The following is a 10,483-nucleotide window of genomic DNA, read 5'->3' on the forward strand; positions in this document are numbered from 1 at the left end:
CTCAATGTGTAGGCTGTATAGAGGCCCAGTGAGGCTGCCTCTGTGATCTGAGCAGAGGGTTTTCTTAGGATGCTGGCTCTGCTATGGGGCAGAAGGAGAATGTGAAGCCTTGGTATGGCAGGAGGAAGAGTTGAAGACTGTGTGAGTAGCAGTGCGAATTCATTGGCATTTCTTGTCTTTCTCTCGTTTCCTCAGCCTCAGACAGAAAGGAAGTTGATGATGAGAAGAATGTAGCTGTCATTCACAATCACAAGCAAAGCCCTGGAATCTTTAATATAAATGTTATAATAAATGAAATGAATATTTCCCACAGTAAGGCATTAAGGGTTAGTGTTCTTCCTGTGTGCCAAGCACACTCTCAAACCTGCTTCTCTGTTCTCTTTGGACTCATTTAATTTTCTCTTAGCGATATGTTTGTTGGCCTGCACATGTTTAAGCCATGTGTAATTGCATGTGGGGTCAGGTGAGGACATACAGAAGCCAGAAGATGGCCCTGGGGTCCTCAGAGATGATGGGCTTTCAGCTGGTTGGGAGCTGTCTGGTGAAAATGATGGGTTCCCATCAAGTCCTCTAAAAGGGCAGAAAGCACTTTGCATTGCTGAGTCATCTCTGCAGCTCTCCAAACCTTGCTCTGACCATGTAAAAAAATTGTGTTAGTGCTGTTTGTTCTCATCGCAAATACATCAGAATTGTTCTGTGTCCTACATCGTAGGCGTTGCTCTCACCGTTTGCAGAACACTCTACTGAATGCCGAGCGCCCTATTGACATTTCTTTTCATGCTTGCTTTGAAACACTCTGTTCCTACTGCTCTAACTCTGCGTCATGCGCTCCCTAAACAATCATTAGTGTGGGCCAGACTGTGCAATTGCCCTTCTGCCTTGAACTCTCTCAGCATTATGCTTTCTCTGTGGTAAGGAGCCTCTCGGTTTTTTATCCTTACCGTGTGACAATGATGTTAATCATCCATAGTTCCTTGAACCAGGCATACGTATAATGCATGTTGCTGTCTGTTTTCTTGAGCTTATCTTAGAACTCATATACTATGACTCATTTTCTGTATTGAAGTTCATTACTCTTCTCTTGTCGAAATGTGGGCACTGCTATTTTGTAATTTCAGATAACTTCATATGAACTTGCCCACACACACACACACACACACACACACACACACACACACACACACACACACAAAGAGAGGGAGAGAGAGGGAGAGGGAGAGAGAGAGAGAGAGAGAGAGAGAGAGAGAGAGAGAGAGAGGGATCCACTTTCTGCAGGTATCGCCAGTCTTCCTCCACTAGAAAGGCATCTGGGTTAGCTCATCTGGCTGTGTTTACTAGTCAGCACGTGCTGTGCAGGAGAAACTCCCATTCTTCCCTGACCCTGCATCAGCCACTGACACATATAAAATGTTTGCAAAAGTTGTAAAAGTCCTCCTGGTTATTGCTTCTTTTACATCAACTTGACACAAGCTTGGGTCATTTTTGAAAAAGGAATCTGTAGGAGGAGCTGCGGCCTGCATTCTTGCCGCCTGGCTCCCAGCCAACGGCTAGCTTTACCCGAAATAACAACACACAAACTGTATTCATATAAACACTGCTTGGCCCATTCCTATTAATATGTGTAGCACCACGAGGTGTGCTTACCAGGAAGATTCTAGCCTATGTTCATCCTGGGTCGGAGCTTCATCGCGTCTGCCCTGGAGAGCAGTGGCATGGCGTCTGAGCTCACTTCATCTTCCTCCCAGCATTCTGTTCTGTTTACTCCACCCACCTATGTTCTAACCTATCAGGCCAAGCAGTTTCTTTATTAATTAACCAATGAAATCAACAGATTGATATATGACACTCCCACTTCAGGAATCCTAGTTGAAAAAATATTTCTGTTTGGGATTGGCCTTTAGGCATGTCTGTAGATCTTTCTATTAGTTGATGACTGATGTAGGAGAGTCCAGCATACTAGGGGCAGTGCTACCCTTGTGCACTAGTCCTGAATGCTGTAAGAAATCACCCTGAGCATGTGATCAAGAGCAAGCTGATAAGCTGCACTCCTCAACGACCTCTTCATCAGTTCCCACCACCAGGTTCCTCCCTTAAGTTTCTGCCCTGACTTTCGTGAATGACAGACTACAAGCTTTAAGATGAAATAAACCGTTTCCTCTTCAAAATGCTTTTGGTGATGTTTTGATTTTTTTAAACATAGCAATAGAAACCCCAATTAAAATACTTTCTTTTATTCTTGAGCACTGAGATTTGTTTGTGAGAATATCATTTTTGGCAATTTTTTAGAAACTAACTTGATTCATGAAAGCTGTTATGTATTTAACAAAGCAAAAGCAAGTGGATATGAATTGTGTACTGGGCCCAGGTATGACTCAGATCATCAGGTATTTCACAACCAAGAGCTTGAGAACTCGCTTTTGGATGAGCACTTTGATTGGGACAGTCCTCCTCCAGTATAAACGGGTGTATACATGAAGCAGTCAGCTCTGTGCAAGTAAGAAGAGGGAGAGGACTCTATTTTGGACCTTACCATTGTATGTTGAAATCAATTAAAGCCACCCTTGTTTAGATGATGTGTACATCAACATTAGATGTTTTATGGAGGGTCGGCCCCTTGTTCTTTCCTGCCAGGCTAGCTTACACCCAAAATAACCATATGGAAATTGTAATCATTGAAACATTGCCTGGCCCATTATTTCTAACCTCTTATTGGCTAACTCTGATATATTCATTTAACCCATCTCCATTAATGTTTATCTCCACTTGACTGTGGCTTACCGGCATGAGTCTAACCAGCGTCCATCTTGGGTAGGAGAAGTATGGCGTTTGCAATACTTCCTTTCTTCCCATCATTCTGTTCTCTCTACTCCACCCACCTAAGGGCTGCCCTATCAAAAGGCCAAGGCAGTCTCTTTATTCAACCAATGAAAGCAATACACAAAGAGAAGGACCTCCTACACCATTTAGGGGTCTTGCTCTTGTTTCCACAGGAAAAGAAAATTTGTGGATACCGTCAAAATTGATAATGGTTTGATTTGAAGAGGAGAAACCTCTTGGACAGGAGAAATGACAGCTCATCCACAATAATGATAATCATACAGGTGGTAAGAGAAACATATTGATGGGGGCAGGGTCCTGTTCTTATCCCTGCCAGACAATACTTATCTTCAAAAAATTCAAGGGACCCTGGATATTTCAATACTTACAGATGGAAAAAATTACTACCCAATATGGATTACCAAGAAAATCGAATAGATTCTGTAAATCATAATACTTACAAATATTTTTTGTTATTTATATTCATAAGTATATAGAGCTGGTTTTGGGGTTGGACTCTGGCTCAGTCCTTCTCTAATTCCAAGCCTGTTGTTAAGAGAAATCCCAGAGTTTCTGTCTCATGTCAAAAGCCATGATATGGGACAGAAGGAAAAAAGGAATTTAGAAAACATCTTTGCTTTTCTTCATATACATCATGCCTTTCATTGAATATCTCTATCATACCATTCATTGAATATATGTATGTCTGTATATGTCTATATAATTAATGTGTAAGTTTTCCACAATGAACAATGAATTTTCCTGAAGTAATCTTTGAAGTTTCCAGGAAGAAGATGGGGCCCCGTAACAACAACTCCACCTGGTTGATATGATGTCATGATACTGATAGTGCTACTACAAGGCCTGTTTTGGGTGCCAGCTGCACAAGATGGTTCCTACTTGGTTAACTGAAATGGTGCACATCTTATACAACATTCTGGCCAGGCCTCCACAAAATATTCAGAGACTATTTGCAATCTTATAAGACATTAATCTTGAAATTTAACCATCATTTTACTTTCATAGGATCCCTCAGAAAGAACTTTGCCCCATGACAGCTGAAAATAATTCTAGAGGACAATGTAATCTCTCCCTGTAAAGTATGTCCTCGGGTTTAGGGACATCATTTAGGGGTTGATTATAATTAGTATATGGTTGAGGGTTAGGAGGGGAAGTTTATAAGCTCAGGGATCTTTTTGAAAAAAAAAAGGAAAATTGGATGATAGAATAATAGATTGGTATTTGTGAGTTATTGTTTATAGATAATTACATTGGCATAGATTTTGGTATATGGATACAAAATTAAATTATATTGAATATTGTATGCATGCATGGTTCTACCTCTCTTTAAAACTTATTTTATGTATATATATATATATACATTTACCATATTGCAGTGTACATTTATACCTCTGATTAAGATACTTATATATTATTTATGTATTGATATTATTTTACCATATTGCAATGTATACTTGTATATTGTTTACATTTGGAGGTCATTGTCCACATTTATTGCACAGTTGTTTATTTTCTTAGGCTTTTTTTAAATTAAAAATTTCCACCTCCTCCCCTCCTCCCTTTTCCCTCTCCCTCACCCCACTCCCCATATCCCACTCTCCTCCCCCTCCCTTTCCAGCCCAAAGAGCAGTCAGGGTTCCCTGCCCTGTGGGAAGTCCAAGGTCCTCCCCACTCCATCCAGGTCTAGGAAGGTGAGCATCCAAACAGGCTAGGCTCCCACAAAGCCAGTACATGCAGTAGGATCAAAACTCAGTGCCATTGTCCTTGACTTCTCAACAGCCCTCATTGTCCACCGTGTTCAGAGAGTCTGGTTTTATCCCATGCTTTTTCAGTCCCAGTCCAGCTGGCCTTGGTTAGCTCCCAATAGATCAGCCCCACTGTCTCAGTGGGTGGGTGCCCCCCTCGCGGTCTTGACTTCCTTGCTCATGTTCTCCCTCTTTCTGCTCCTCATTTGGACCTTGGGAGCTCAGACAAGTGCTCCAATGTGTGTCTCTGTTTCTGTCTCCATTCATCACCAGATGAAGGTTCTATGGTGATATGCAAGATATTCATTAGTATGGCTATAGGATCGGGCCATTTCAGGCTCTCTCCTCAGCTGCCCAAGGACCTAGTTGGGGACAACTCTCTGGACCTCGGGGAACCCCTCTAGAGTCAAGGCTCTTGCCAACCCTAAAATGGCTCCCCTAATTAAGATATATACTTCCCTGCTCCCATATCCATCCTTCCTTCATTCCAACCATCCCATTCCCCCAAGCTCTCCATCCTGCCCTTCTCACTTTTCTCTCCCCATATCCCCTTTCCCTCATACAAACCTACCCCCCAGTTCCCAATTTTTGCCCAGCAATCTTGTCTACTTCCATTATCCAGGAGAATAACTATATGTTTTTCTATGGGTTCACCTTCTTATTTTGCTTATCTAGTATCGTGAATTATAGGCTCAATGTCCTTTATTTATGGCTAAAAACCAATTATGAGTGAGTTCATCCCATGTTCATCTTTTGGGTCTGGGTTACCTCACTCAGAATAGTGTTTTATATTTCCATCCATTTGGATTAAGTTAGATAGGTATTAAGAATTGTAGATCAATAGTCATCTATGTTTTTCATATTTATAGTTAGACTAATCAGGTTCTTTAGATACATAGAGATTATATTCTGTCTAAATAATCTTCAATCTCTTGAAAGAGCTGTAGAAAGTGGCATTTAATCTAACTTAGTTCTGTGGTAGTGAGACACAATCACTCCTGGCAACACCAATCTATTCCCCAGAGAATGTTGAGCACCAAAGACTCCACTTGGAGCGTGTTTTCTTCTTGGCAAAACCGGCCTCTGGGCAAGGAACTGCCCATAACTCAATTACTGACAAAATACATAGTATCCGGAAATGGATAAGCAGAACTGTCAAATTTTGCCAAGACAGGGTAAGACGGTTTTGGAATTTTTTTTTGCCTTTTCAAAAATAATCTGTCAGTTATCCTAGACCTTAACCAAGTTGATTGCTTCAACGCTGCAAATGTGACTTTGGGTAATTGCCTACGTAGCCAGTTGTCTCTGTGATTTGTTGCACGTTTTGGAAGTTGTTTGATTGTACTTCCTAATTACTCAGGTAACATTATTTCCCTTCTCAGATCTTCGAGGGGCTAAGGACTATATAAATATAGTTACTTTCCTCACATGACTTTCCCAAGGTATTTATTATACAAGACTTAAGCTAGTTAGAATAGGATATTTGTTCTTATTGTATATAATTTCATAGTAGGTTTAGAACTCTCTTACTTAAACAAAAGGGGGAGGTGCTGTGGGAGCTCCTTCCACTCCTTCAGCCAATAGTCATTGAGATACCAGCCCACTGGGGTGTGGTCTCTCTCTCTCCCCTTAAAAAGCAGTGGCAGCCCTCCACTAGCTCTCTTGCTCCAGTGACTAGATTTCTTTCCTGGCTATCATGTAGGACTGTGTTCTGTAAGTTTTTCCCCTCAAATAAATAACCCTTTCAATCCAAACTGGTGTGGGATTGTTTCGTACATTAATTAGAGGACCCCCTTTTATGTTTTAAGCCTTGCTTTTGATCTCTATCACTGAACAAAGAAACATTACCAATAGTCTTGAGAGAACATACTCAGCTGGAATCACTAATGGAGCAGACTGGACTTGTTCTCCTAGGTCATCCGGCCTTGGAAGGTAGAAACTTGTCTTTCTCCCCCTTGTATTCATGGGAGTTGGAGACCCTTGTAGATGTGAGGCATGTTGCAGGTCTCCGGGACTTATCACCCATAGGAATCAAGGAATTTAGAATTCATTCTGATGTCAGTCAGGAATGTTGAAGAGGCCATACCCTCTGTGTGTGTGTGTGTGTGTGTGTGTGTGTGTGTGTGTGTGTGTCTGAACATAACGGAATTTAGTAGAATCTGATTCACATATCTGTACACAGGATGTGAGATTATTTCCAAAGAGGGGGACCCTCAGAATGTGGGGAGTAGGGTGAGGAGATAGTAGGATGAAAGGTGGCAGTCAGGTAGGGGTGATAGAGCTAGGCAATGTCTCTGTGTGTGTATCTGTGTGTGTATGCATGCATTCATGGGAAGAAGAAAGTTGGCTGAGCAGCAAAGCAGAGAGAAGTGTGGACCACCACTTTGTTCTCTATGGAAATAGGAAAGAATCTAATATTTGATTCGTCATTCTACCTGGACCAAAAAATCACCCATAGATTGCACAACAGAGGCAGACTAAAGGAACAGCTGTACAGGTCATGAACCATCAGAGAAAAAGCTTTTTCGGAGATTTTAGACACATTGTTCTCATCAATTTCTTAAGGTGTGTTACCTTTGTGGCATCACTGTAAGTTAGAAGAGAACACTCTTATGTTGGGGTACAGGAAAAAATCTCTTTCCATTATAAGTAGTGAACATTACCTGGTTGTCACTGGGGAAAAAAAAAACCAGTGTGTACATACCTTTACTACTGATAATGAGGAGGGCAGAATTCAAACAGAATAGGCACCAGGGAACATCCATGGAGATGTGAAGATCTGGAGCAAGCCCTGCCTACAATGGGGGAACAGGTTTGAATAGCTTAAGTAACTTGTGAAAAGATGGATGTGGACTAAAGCAGTGAAGATGGTCTTGTGGACTTCCAGATTCCTTGCAACACCTGGTTCTATAGTCAACTGATAACTGCCATATTATCTATGTAACCCTCTGGACATCCTATTAGTTTCAGAGTTGCAAATTTAGACCTGAGCTAAAGCAGAAAAATGGAAGTGTAGGTTCTTGTCATCAGGAGATTCCCTGAAGATCTCCTTCCCATCACAGCATCAATTCTTCCAAGTTCTATAGCTAAATTCCTTCAATCCTAACTACAACATGTGCTTTCCTGGAACTCTAGTCTGCAATTCATCTTGTAGAAGGCAGACTTCCTGAACTCTGTGGTCATCAAACATATGCTTTTCTCCACCAATCAACCCCAGATTAACCCCTCCTCTCTGGAATTCCCCTAACTCTGCTTAAAAGAAGCTTGTGGCCTTCCTTGGGTGTCACCAAGACCCACCCTCATGTTGAAAATAATAAAGAAATATTTTTATTGCACATATGGCTGTTGGTCTACTTTAGGAGATTCTCTCAGAGCCTAATAATTCTTGACATCATTTTGTTTTGTTTTGTTTTTTGAACCAGAGTTCCTCTGTATAACAGCTCTAGGTGTCCTGGAACTCACTCTGTAGAGCAGGCTGGCCTTGAACTCATAGAGATATGCCTACCTCTTCCTCCCATGTGTTGAGAGTAAAGGCCTGTGCCACTATCATCTGACATCTAAACATCAATTTTAAAAATTCATGAGATCCACATTCATTTTTTTCAACATGAAAGTATTTCTTTTCTTTTATAAAACAGAGTCTTGTAGCTCAGAGGGCCTCTACCTTGCTGTAAAGCAGAGGGTGACATTCAACATTTGAAATTCCTGCCTCCATCTGTATGGTGCTGATTTCTGGTGTGTATCACTATCCTAGTTTATTGCTATGGTTGGGATGCATTCCAGGGTTTTCTGAATACTAGGCAAGCACTATAACAATTAGGCCACACTTGCAGTGTAGGGTAAAAGGGCCAAAGAAAGAACACCCCGACCCCCTCTTGACTCCAAGTCCAAAACTAAAGGAAAATCACTCTGACCTTGAATTGACCCTGATACCAGGGCCAAGGAAAAAACTCTCTGACCCTGATTTGACTCCAAACCAAGATCAGGGCCAAGCAACAGAATCCCACACTCACTAAGTTTGACCCAAGTTAAGGCCACAAAAAGTCCCACCAATTCCAGGCTACCCTAGAAACTCCACCCCTCTCCCCGCACTCCAAGATACTCTATATAAATACTGCCTTCTTTTCAGTTCCTTGCTGCTTCTCACCTAACCAGAGGCAGCCACCCTCCTGTTTTTTTTCTCCCTGCCAGTAAATCTTGTTTGTGAAGTGTGTTTTTCAGTGTGACTTTGTGGTATTCTTTGGCTCCTCAAGGCTAGGATACACTTTTCTTCAGAGCTGTAACACTTACATTGTGGAGGCCTTTCCCCCACCATAAGAGAGCTGTAACACTTCTATTGGGGCATCCTTTCCCTTCAGAGCTATAACACTTTCACACAGTTCCTAAAAATGGGAGTTTGCATATCAACTTGATACTTTAATTTTTCTGAAAACAACCAAATTTATTTCAAACAGCAGCCAACCAGAAACAGAAGATCAGTGAAATTGCTTCAAAAGCAACATGGACATAAGTTGTAATGACCAGAGGAAGACCCCCTGACAGTGGGGCCATCCAAGTTCAGTACACGTGAAGCTTTAGAACAGGCTGAGCTTTTCCAGGAGGTACTCAGCCAAGTCATTCTCTGGGGCCCCCATCTGGCACAAGTTGGTCAGATATTGGCTCACCTCCTTCAGAACTTGGACCTGCTGATTCAGACAGCTTTGCTCCAGGATGTTGCAGAGTTAGGAGTTGCCTTTGCCCTTGGCCAATGCATGCAGGTTCAGCAGGCTCTGACTGATGGTCATCTCCATGTGGAAGGCATACTTCATAGCATGAATGTCCTCATGCCAACTGTTGAGGTCTGGTCCCGAGATGTCAAGAAGGACAATGCAACCTCTACACTGATTCTGCAAGAACACAAACATCTAGGCAAGGGCCTTGCAGTCGTGTGACTTGCTCAAGAAGAAACTCTTCAAGTTCCCTTGGCCCACATCATCACGGTCAAAGTAGAAGGTCATAGATAAGTACACAGAGGAGGCAGAGAGTTTCAGCTAAATATAGGTATTGACAGCGTCCTCACAGCCATGGTTATAGTTCTGTCCCACTTGTGAGGATGCTTCAGCCATGGCGGGCGCTTGAACACCACAACAGTCTCAGCAACTTCTGTACCTGATCAGAGGGGCAGGATGGTGTGAACACGCACAGTCCCTGAGTCCCTCAGAAGACAGGAAGTCCCCAGTGGAGCTCAACAGAGAAGCCTCTGGAAGCTCTGAGGAAAGCCCGAAGTGACAGGGGAAATGACTATTGGCACCTGATGATGAAGTCGTTTTGACTCCAGGGCTTAGAGTGGGGAGGGGGAGGGTCAAGAGCTATGATTTGCATAGCAGCAGGGTCTGCTGGTCCCTGACTGACATAAGCTATAACACGATTGGGGGAAAGGCTACTTGTTTTTGGGGTTTTCTGTCCTGCCCCTCATCCCACAACTGTTTAACCCCAAAGAAAATCACACATAGGTCTCCATAAATTATGAGCTACTTGGCCCATTAGCTCTAGCTTTTCATCGGCTAACTCTCACATCTTGATTAACCCATTTTTCTGATCTTTGTTAGCCATTTGGCTCAGTACCTTTTTTTCTGTGGGGCAGATCACATCCTGCTGCTTCGGTGATCTGGGCAGGAGTGGGAGGAGTCAACTTCCTCCTTCCCAGAATTCTCCTGTTCTCATTACATCATTTCTACTTCCTGTCTGGTTTTCTTGCCTATATTTCCTACCTGTCCAATCAGCGTTTATTTATAAAATAATTGACAGAATACAGACAATTCTCCTGCACCACTTCCCCCTCTTAAAAAAAACAAAGGAAAATATCCATAGTCCATTGCTTTGGCGTGTGGGCGTAGTATTCCAGGCTACTTCCAGCAGGT

The 10,483-nt window shown here is 42.4% G+C and overlaps 1 pseudogene; it reads right to left on the reverse strand.

Annotated features, from left to right (window-relative positions):
- Positions 1-9,157: 9,157 nt before the first annotated feature.
- LOC121442554 lies at positions 9,158-9,688 on the reverse strand (annotated as a pseudogene).
- Between the last annotated feature and the right edge of the window lie 795 nt (positions 9,689-10,483).

The sequence above is a fragment of the Microtus oregoni genome, unplaced genomic scaffold (genome assembly GCF_018167655.1).
Source record: "Microtus oregoni isolate MIOR12 unplaced genomic scaffold, Mior012 000092F_000, whole genome shotgun sequence".
NCBI classification, from domain to species: Eukaryota; Metazoa; Chordata; class Mammalia; order Rodentia; family Cricetidae; genus Microtus; species Microtus oregoni.